General features: G+C 47.9%; 1 pseudogene; it reads right to left on the reverse strand.

The window, feature by feature from the left end:
* Positions 1-6545: 6545 nt before the first annotated feature.
* Positions 6546-7936, reverse strand: LOC113427147 (cathelicidin-related peptide Oh-Cath pseudogene; annotated as a pseudogene).
* Between the last annotated feature and the right edge of the window lie 2878 nt (positions 7937-10814).

Below are 10814 nucleotides of genomic sequence, written 5' to 3' on the forward strand. Positions count from 1 at the left end.
CAGGGTCCCTTCCAACTCTGTTATTCCAAGAAGGAGGAGGAGGAGATAAAGGTTTCCTTGGTAACCCTCTACGCAAACTCTAAAATTGGCAATTTTAAGATTTGGGCTCCATCTGTGGAGCTTTTCAAAAATGGACTGAAGATTCATTGCTATAAGGTCTCTATGAAGAGATTGGACAGCCATTGGTCCAGAATGGTTGAGCGGGAGGTTGGACTAGATGACCTCCAAGGTCCCTTCCAGTGCTATGATGCCATGATTATTGCCCCCTTTTACGATGATTCTTGCCCCAGCGGTTAAGTGAATGGCGGCAGTTATTAAGTCAGTCCCAGGGTTGTGAAGTCAATCCCGACTTTGCTCGTGAGAAGGTCGCAAAAGGGGATCATCACATGACCCCCAGGACAATGCCACCGTCATAAATACGAGTCAGTTGCCAAGCGCCTGAATTTTGAATACAGGACTATTATGGGGGTTCTGCCAAGGGTTGTAAGTGTGAAAAGCGGCCTGAAGTCATTTTTTCAGTGCCATTGTGACTTCAAAGAGTGGTAAGTTGAGAAGTGCCGATATATTTGCCCGCCATCAAGTCTCCCCCCACCCCCCCGATTAAGGGGCCTCAGAGCCCGGCCTTGGCAATGGAGGCATTGTCGCGTGTGGCACCACACAGTTGTGCAAAGGACGCCGATTGTGCAAGGCCTAAATGTGATCGGTTTGCCCCCTCTTATTGCCATAAGGCCCTTCGAAGGACTCCAGAGAGGAGGAGGAGGGGCTGAGCCACCTGAACTTCGGGGTGGGGGAGGAAAGTCCCCACAAAACAGGGAAGTCACAACTCTGTGTCGGTTGGGCCGGGAAGTGCAAGAGGGAGGAGCAGCACCTGGTTAGGACCGAGCAGAATCTGGAAACGCAAAAAAGGAACTCTTGAAACTGTGTCCCAGGGCATCACCTGCCTTTTCTGGGGGCTTCCTTGTTTCACCTCCACGGTTTTTATAAATCGTTCTTTCCTCCCCCCATTTCCCCCACAACAGCCCTGTGAGGTGGGCTGGGCTGAAGAGAGGGACTGGCTCAAAATCCCCAGGTTGGCCTTCGGGTTAGATATTAAAGGGTGAAAGTGAGAAACCCCAAAGAGAAACTCTATCCAGGTATTGGCTAGCGAGATTCAACAGGGGCTTCAGGAAGATAATCCAAAAACAGATTAATCAACCAGTCAATTGATTAGATCACCTTGGGCAAGGCCAAAGGGAGAAGTTGTGCGTGCTCACACGTTCATGTTTCTTAGAGAAGTGACCATTTTTAGCACACCTGGATTCAGACATAAAACAAGTCAATACAGGCAGTCTTCGATTTATGACCGTTGATTTCATGACCGTTCGAAGTTACAACGGCACTGAAGAAAAGGGGATCATTTTCACGCTTATGAACCTTGCACCATCCCCGTAGTTACGTGAACAAAATTCAGGTGCTTGGCAGCTGATTCATATTTATGACAGTCGCAATGTCTCGGAGTCACGTGATCCCTTTTGCGATCACTTGACAGACAGGAAGCCAGATTCATTTAACAACTGTGTAACTACAGTGATGATTCATAACAACGGTGGCAAGGGAGGACATCAAATAGGGCAAAACTCTCTTAGCGATGGAAATTATGGTTGTAAGTCGAGAACCACCTGTGAATTAGTTGTTTTCTCCTTATTTCACCTAGTGAGAGTTGCTAAGTACTGCCTGGTCTTGAAACTGGGGGGAAATTCTCCTCAGAATCCATTTAATAAAAATAAGAGTTAAAGTTAAAACAAATCAAATTAAAAATAAATCAGAAAAACTCAGAATAAGAATCAAAGCCAGAATTTGAGCAGAGGAGGAGAAAAGGAAAGGAGGAAGGACAAGAAAAGTGAACCTCCAATGGAGGTTAAATATAATAAAGGAAATAAAAGGGAGATGAAGGAAGACTATGTTGGAAAATAAACTATAAACCCCAAATTTCACCCAGAGAAATCAGGAAGGAATCCCCACAAGTGTCGTAAAAACTCATTTCCCTCTTGATAGGAATTGTATTTTGCAAGAATCAACCTTGCTCTGCCTCGTTTCATCATTTATTAACTTGTTACTAAAACAGAAGCTGCCTAAAAAAAACATTTTTTTGCAATTTCTCCACTATTTCCCCTTAAACGGGTTTCTTCTGCATGCAGCAATCTTAGCCTTCCCAACCTTGATTCAGACTTTAATTCCGTGACAAATTTGGATTTAGACGACCCTTGAGGCATCTCGGTGTCTGATGTAGGTCTAAGAGGGGGAAGTTGGGGAAAGGTCGTCCCCCTTTTTCCGTGGAGATTCCCGCTCTTTTCCCCACCGGATCGGGGATCCTTCTGAATCTTCTCTTAAGAGGTCAAGAGGTAACCATCTTCTCTTTCTTGAACAACTTCCGAATGCCTTTCTTTAGCTTTTGGAAAACTCTGAGGAACCTCTTCACCCGTCTGGGCTGATCCTGGAGGGGCGAGAAAGGCCACACCTTTGGTCAGGGCTGGTTCCCCAACAGTCGGGACGGAAAACAGGACACGTTCAGAATAGTTCTCGACTTTGACCCGATCGTTCTGTGGCTAAGGGGACATTTTATTCGTCCCGTTGGATGACTCTTCCTGCCAAGCGGAGATAAAACTCTGCCAGTAGCCTGGTTGTTAAGTGAACCCCATGGACTTTGCTGGTCGAAGGTCGCAAAGGGACACTGCAACCGGGACACTGCGACCTCATAAATACAAACCAGTTGCCAAACATCTGGATTTTAATCACGTGACCACGGGGAGGCTGCAATGGTCATCACTGTGGAAAACGGTCATCAGTCACATTTTTCAGTGCCGTTTCACTCTGGTCACTAAATGAGGACCACCTGTACGGAATGACAGAGTTGGAAGGGACCTTGGAGATCTTGTACTCAACAGGTGGGCCTCAACGGGACTATGTACTTATCCTCCAAAACTCTCAGCGCACTGGGGAATTACCTGAGGATTGGAAAAGGGCGGGTGTGTTTCCCATCTTCAAAAAAGGGGGAAACTACAGAACCAGGAAACTACAGAACAATCAGCCTAACATCCATACCTGGGAAGATACTGGGGGGGAAATAATCGAAAAACAGACCTGTGAACATCTAGAAACAAATAGTCATAACTAGTAGCCAGCACATGTTTGTAAAAACAGATCACACCAAGCCAATCTTATTTCATTCTGTGACAAAGGGACTAAATTAGTAGACCAGCGAAATGCTGTGGACGTAATAGACTTAGACTCCAGTAAGGCGTTTGACACAGTAGCCCACAACCAATTTCTGGGTAGTGGGAAAATGGAGGATAGTGATTGGCACAAAGTCACCCAAATGCCTATCGTGCTGAAGGCAGGACTAGAACTCCCCGTCTCCTGGTAATTCACCAGCCGGCTTTCCTGCCTAAGGAGGGTCTCGAACTCACCAAATAAAGTCATCACTAGTAGCCAGCACAGGTTTGTTAAAAAAAAATCATGCCAAATCAGTCTTGTTTAATTCTTTGATAAAGGGACTAAATTAGCAGAAATGCTGTGGACGTAATAGACTTAGACTCCAGTAAGGCGTTCGACACAGTAGACCACAACCAATTTCTGGGTAAGCTGGGAAAACCTGTGATAGGCAGCATCACCACCTGATGGAGGGTAGCTGGCTGACAAACCGTACTCAACAAGTAGTCCTTAACGGTACTACTTCTACATGGAGGGAAGTAAGCAGTGGGATGCCACAAGACTCCGTCTTAGGCCCAGGACTCTTCAATATCCTGATAACCAGGGATGGGATTCTACCAGTTCGCACCTATTCGCTAGAACCGGTTGTTAACCTTCTAAGCAGTTCGGAGAACCGGTTGTTAGAAGAAATTACTGGGCTAATCCTGTAAGGAAGGCAGGAAGGAAACATTCTGGTCTTGCTTACAGAAACTGCCTTATTACCCTTATTACGTTCTTGGCAGGACTAGACTTCCTGTCTCAGGAACTTCTCTGGAGTTTTTTTCCCCCTCCTTTGCTGGTACTTTGCTTGTGTGGAGTGACCATTCAAAGTTACAATGGCACTGAAAAAAGTGACTTATGACCATTTTTCAGACTTACGACTGTTGCACCATCCCCCCAGTCATGAGAGGCCAGGAGAGGAGATGCGTGCCTCGATGTGAGTGATGTTGAGTTGGCCATGCCCAACCAGTAACATGACCACCAAACCATGTCCACCCAGTCACATGACCACCAAGCCACCTCCACCCTCTAAGCCACGCCCACATAACCGGTTGTTAAAAATTTTGAATCCCACCCCTGCTGATAACTGACTTGGATGAGGGAATAGGAGGGGAACTCATCAAATTTGCAGATCATATTAAACTGGCAGGAGCAGCCAACACCCCAGAAGACAAGCTTAGGATCCAAAAAAGATTTTGACAGACTTAAACAATGGGCCCCACCCAACAACGTGACATTTAATGTGGAGAAAAACAACTGTGAGAAATGCACTTAGGCAGGAAAAACCAAAGGTACAGGAGATTAGGAGAAACCTGGCACAAAAAGAGAAACTTTAAAGTCCTACTGGACGATCCCTTAAATACGAGCCAGCCGTGTGTGGCAGCAGCCAAAAAAGCTAATACAATCCTGGGTTATATAAACAGAGGCATAGAATCAAAATCACATGAAGGTTTAGTACTATTTTATAGGTAAGGACACACCTGGAATGTATTTCCAGTTTTGGTCACCACGTTACAGAAAAGATGTGGAGACTTTGGGAGGGAAAGTGCAAAGAAGAGCAACTAAGACGATCCAAGGCCTCGAGGATAAAACATAGGAAGAACAGCTGCAGGATTTGGGTCTGGCCAGTCTAGAGAAAAAAAAGGACTGGGGGTGTGTGACATGATAATCGTGTTCCAATATTTGAGAGGCTGCTACAAAGAAGAGTTGTGGTGTCAGACTATTTTCCAAAGCACCAAAAGGCAAGACAAGGTGAGAAACCATGGTTGGAAGCTAACCAAGGAGAGAATTGAGAAGAAATTCCCCAACAGTGAGAGCAATCAACCCATGGAAGAGCTTCAGTAGTTGTGGGGGCTCCGTCCCTGGAGGCTTTCAAAAAGACATGGGATAACGATTTGTCTGAAACGGTACAGGGCATTGAGCTGGGGGGGCTGGACTAGAAGACCTCTGAGGTTCCTTCCAACTCTTATTCTTCTATTTATCTATTCTAGTCCAACCCTCGGCTGGAGCAGGAGACTTTGTATAATTCCAGACAAGTGGCTGTGCAGTCAGTCTCTTCTTAAAAAGAGAACATTTCTCCTTAGTTCTAGGTTGCTTCCGTTGTTTCTTTCCTTGCCTTCTGGTGCTTTGGAGAATATGTTACCGATGTGAGAAGCACAGATGAAAAATGGCATTTTTTTTTAAAAGGGTGGTGGGGGAAGGAAATTCTGCCCATTTCTGGGACACGGGACATGATGGATATGATTTAAGCTCAAACCCGAAACTTTCAGTTTCAGAAACTGGAATGCAGGAAGCAGAAAATACGTTTGCCCAATCTTGCAAATCAATCTGGCTTTTCCCACGCGACCCCTAAAAAAAGCACCTTTAATCCAACTATTTCCTCAATGTGCTTCTCCTTCCCCTTTCAAGAAGACCTCTAAAATGCTCAAAACTGTGAACCTTAAGAGGACTCTCTGCAGGAAACAGGAAGAGAAAGTCTTAGGGCTTCCCAGAAATGACTTAATTATATTTTTCAGCATGTCTCAACAGTGGGCAGGTCACTGGTTCAGGAAGACCCAAAGCTTGAGAGAGACCTATAAGTGGAATTTCCTCTCTAAAACATGTGGCATAAAACCTCCTTCTAGGTTGGAAGGTCATCACAGGAGGCCCCAGAAATCCCACCGTCTTTTAACCTCCTCCTTCACCTCTTCCTCCTCCATCCTCTCTGCAAACCCCGTTCCCTTCTAGCACTGATGATATTCCTTAGTTGGGTCATGAAACGTCTGCAAGAAAACCACCCAGCTCATAGAGTAATAAGGACCCACAAGATGTCTTCTTCCTCTTCTTCCGCCTCCTCCTCCTCCTCCTCTTCCTCCTCCCTTCAAACCCTCCCTCCCTTCTAGAATTGATGATGTTCCCTATTTGAGTCATGAAATGTCTGACAGAAAGCCACCAAAGCTCAGAGAGCACCAAAGACCCCACGGTCATCGTCCTCCTCCTCCTCCTCCTCCTCCCACCCCCCTTCAAACCCTCCTCCTTTTTAGCCCTGATGACATTCCCTAGTTGGGTCATGAAATGTCTCCAAGAAAACTACCAAGTTTGGAGAGCACCAAGGACCTGTCAGTTCAGCTCTGAGCTACAAACGTCTATGGTTTACTTAATTATGTTTCCACCCTGTCTCAACCCTGGGCAGGTTGCTGGTTCAGGAGGAGCCAAACCTTGGGAGATGCCACTGAGGTGGAATCTCCTGTCTAAAAGATGCAATGTAGGACCTCAGCTGAGACACGGGGTCTCCTTTGCCTTGCCAAAGGTTCAACCCCCCCTTCTAGGTTCTGAGCTCATGGCAGGAGGCCCCGTGGATCCCACGGAGTTCTTACCTTCTCCTCCTCCTTCTCCTCCTCCTCCTCCTCCTCTTTCTCCTTGTTCTTGGCCTGGTTCTCCTCTTCCTTCCCCTCCTCCTTCTTCTCCACTTCTTCTCCTTTCTCCTCCTCCATTCCAGCCAAAACTACACAGGTGAGTGCAACCACTGGGGGCCTCTCATCAAAAAAGTAGCAGCCAGTACATTGCCTGACCACCTGCAGAGGAGAAAAATGCATGAATGAAAAGCAGATCTACACATCCCAATATAATGTGGCCGGGTCCAATCCGTCAACAGGACCAGACGTTGTAGTCTTTCGAGTTTTTGGACTCCTGCCGGAACCCACCCCCAAGGAAATTCTCTCTCTACTGAATGTGGAATGTGGAGAGAGAAGGAGAGAAGCTTTCTGAAGATAGGCTGTGACACAAGTCTGAAAACTTGGAAAACTCAACCTCTGGACTTGGTAACCAACTCAGTTTGGATCCTGCAGAAAAAAGATTCAAGCTACCTCCCAGAGTTGATTACTTGCTGGCCACAATCTGATTTCCTAAGGGGGGAATCTTGGTAGCCCCTGATAATCGCTTCGGCCACGTGGCCCTGCCTCCATCTACCACAGATCAGGGCTCTCCAACCTTAGCAACTTTAAGACGGGTGGACTTCAAACTTCCAGAATTCCTCAGCCAGTTCCTTGCTAAGGTCGGAGACCCTCGCAATAGATCGCCCACCCCTTCGCTGGCACCTGTCACTCACCCCACCTTCCTTGAAGCCACATTCCTCAAAGAAAACCACATCTTCCAAGAGACACATGGTTTCCTTGATGGTGAAGTTCAGCTCTTGATGGCTTTCAGAAATGGGATCCTGAAACAAGGAGGTGGCTAGTTAGTTTGAAGGCCACCTACGCCTTCTCCCCTGTTACATTGGAATTCTTTCTGGATGACTCTCGAGGGCGCCAACAAATGTTGGCTACAGAGCAGAGCTCATGCGGGTCCCAGAAGTTCTGGCTTCCACGCTCATCATCCTGACGTGGATGAAGATCTCCATGCTAGGAGAACAGGATGGATGGATCCCCCCTTTTTTCACCAGCTCACCAGCAGTCTCAGAACTGCCGCTCATCAGGGATGGATCTTCTGTACAAAAGTCTCTAAACAAGCCCACAGTGGACCTCAACTGAAGAGTACCTACCCACTGAGGCTCAGCAAGAGCCCCCAGAAGCCGGTATACACAGTCTTCTCCTGATCTGCTATTGTAGATGGCCACTGCAAGGGCCACAACCTCCTTGTAGGTCAAGGGTTTAGTATGGGGTAGTGAGGAGGTCCCAAAGAACGAAAGAGTTCCAACCACCATCCAGGTCTTCCAGAAGTTCCCTTCCATCCTTGGTTTCTTCTCCGACGGAGGTCCACGGCCGATGTGGTCATAAGGACCACTGTCTCCTCCTTTTATGTCCTGATATGCAGGTCGTCAGCCTTCTGAATTTTCCGAGGTCCTTCCTGTATACTCCTCTGGGGAGGGGGACCCACACGGAAGAGGGCCAGCCAGGGACTTTGTCCAGGTGGGCAACTGGCATATAAAGGAACAGGTGCAGCCCCATGCAGAGTGATCGATTACAATCCCCTCCATTTTTTTTTCCATTCACGAGGGTTAGGGACGGATGCCAAGGTGTAACCTCACAGCAGGAGACCTTCAATCATATTCTCTCTCTGGTACTTTCCAGATCGCCTGGGACAACCGACAGCAATGGTGGTTGTGTTGCTTCTTTGTCTCTCGCTGTCGTTTTATGCTCCTTTCTCTTCAGCCTTTTTTGCAGTCTGATTTATTATTATTATTATTTTCCCCCCCCATTGAGAGTTTTTCAGTTTGAATTCTTTTCCTAAATTCTCCCCTGAGAGATTTCTGAAATCTGTAGAGCAGCGATTCTCAATCACGGCAACTTTTAGATTTGTTGGAGCTTCAGGTTGTGGGGTTTTAAAGAGGGGTCCAGGTTTTTGTTTTTGTTTTTTTAAAAAACCGATTGCCATGTCTTCTCCAAGCATAATTAAGACAGGCCTTCTTTGGGGTGAAGCTTACTTCTGGGTTATCTTAGCGAGACGCCCATGTAGAAGAATCTGGGGCCGGAGTGAAGAGGGACATCGGTCCAGATGATAGAATCCCTCTGTAGTCACAAGCAGACTAAATCCAACTCTCCTTGAGTGGTGCGGGCTGTTAGCAGACTCGCAACAAGGGCTACGTTGGCTCTGTTATTCTGAAATATCTCCTGCTTGACCTGGAGGTTAGGACTGGAATAGTCCAACCTCCCGCAACATCCGGCCCATGGCGTGCTTAGATCTGGCCTGCGGGGCTGCCCTGGAAACAGCGGACTGGGCTGCGGTGACTCTGCCAACGGAAACGGACCGCGCATGGCCCTCCCAGGCCCCGTGTTCAGCCACGACAGCCTCCTGCAGTCCCCTGCCGGTGAAAACGGAGGCCGGGAAGGCTGATGCAGCCAAAAATGGATCCCTGGTGGGTCGCCTCCCTAGGCACCGTTTTGTGGCAGAGGGCTGCAGGAAGCCATCATGGCTGAAAATGGAGCCTCAACGAGGGACGGCGAGTTGGCCATGCCTCCCCCCCCCCGGCCATGCCCTCCCCAGGCCCTCCCTTGAGGTCAAACACAACCCTGACGTGGCCCTCAATGAAATCGAGATTGATACCCCTGGAGTAGAAGACCTCCAAGGTCCCTCCCCACCGTGTTCTTCTGTAACGGTCTCCTGCTTAAGCGGGGGGCTGGACTAGAAGACCTCCAAGGTCCCTTCCCACCGTGTTCTTCTGTTATTGGTGGCCCACAAAGCCCCAGATTCACAGTGGGGAACCAGAATGTTGAACCAGTCATTCAGGGGGCTGTTTGTCCCCTGGGAACCCCTACGTGGCATAGGGTCAGTCTATAGGAGGGAGGCTGCCTTTCTCCTTTGGTTCCTGCTCGCCCCACTAGATCTAAGAGATCTCTTTGGTCAAGCCATGACCCCAAACCCATTGCCTTCTCTGGGGCAGCCCCTGGACTGTGAAACATCACCTCAGCCCCCACCCCCACCCAACCTCTTGGACTCTCGGCAGGTTCTGCCTTTCTGGCCATTTCCTCCTCCTCCCTCCAGGCTGTGGGGTGAACGCTGCTGTGGGTGGGGTTTGGTGATGGGGGTGGATTGTTTAGCTGGGGGATTGTTGGCCATGGTGGGTGATCTTCATCCTGGCGCATTTCCCTCCTTGCGGCGATGGGTGGCCGCGGAAACCGTGAAACAACAGATAAAGGAATTCATATCTCCCGCGCGGGGACCCTTGGAAAGGAGTCGTGTTTTTCAAGTTACAAAAGGGAGGAAGTCTTAAGTAGCACGAGAGAGAAAAATACGTGTCTTTGCCACTTTAGGGTAGAATGGTGCTGGCCTAAAAACCAGGAGATGGGGAGTTCTAGTCACGATTTGACATGGAAGCCAACTGGGTGACTTTGGGCCAATCACCAGGAGACTGGGAGTTATAGTCCCGCCTTAGGCATGAAAGGCAGCTGGGTGACTTTGGGCCAATCACCAGGAGACTGGGAGTTATAGTCCCGCCTTAGGCATGAAAGACAGCTGGGTGACTTTGGGCCAATCACCAGGAGACGGTGAGTTCTAGTCCCGCCTTAGGCATGAAAGGCAGCTGGGTGACTTTGGGCCAATCACCAGGAGACGGTGAGTTCTAGTTCCACCTTAGGTATGAAAGTTAACTGAAAGCTCTTTTGGGCTATCCTCAACCTCCCTCCCAAGGATGTAGTCGTGGAGGAAATAGGAAGAGAAAAAAAATATTAGCTATATTTGCTGCCTTGTATTATTTCTAAAAACAATAAAGGCAGGTTAAATAACATGTACAAAAGTGAGGTCCCGAGTTGAGTGCTACTGTATTATTGTGGCTGTTGTTGTCCTTGGTATGCCTTGTGATGATTGCAATGGTATGCCTTGTTAGTTTGATAAAGTGTTAAATTGGAAGCTCGCCCAGAGTTCCTGTTGCAAAACAGGTGCCTGCATTAACAGGTGGCTGCATTAAAGGATTAAAGCGAACAGAAGGAGAAACTCCATCAAGGCGTTGGCTAAGATTCAACAATGGCTTGATGGAACCGTAATCAGAAAACAAATCAGTGAATCATTTGGTTAGAGGAGATTCCAAAAACCACAGTGAGAAGCTACAGACAGTACCTCCTTGTTCCTGGCCTCGTGTTTGCTTAAAGAACTGGGAAATTTTCAGGAGTTCT

This window comes from Notechis scutatus, chromosome Z, assembly GCF_049901735.1.
Source record: "Notechis scutatus isolate UNSWTSFEM ecotype Mainland chromosome Z, rNotScu1.2, whole genome shotgun sequence".
Classification (NCBI taxonomy): domain Eukaryota; kingdom Metazoa; phylum Chordata; class Lepidosauria; order Squamata; family Elapidae; genus Notechis; species Notechis scutatus.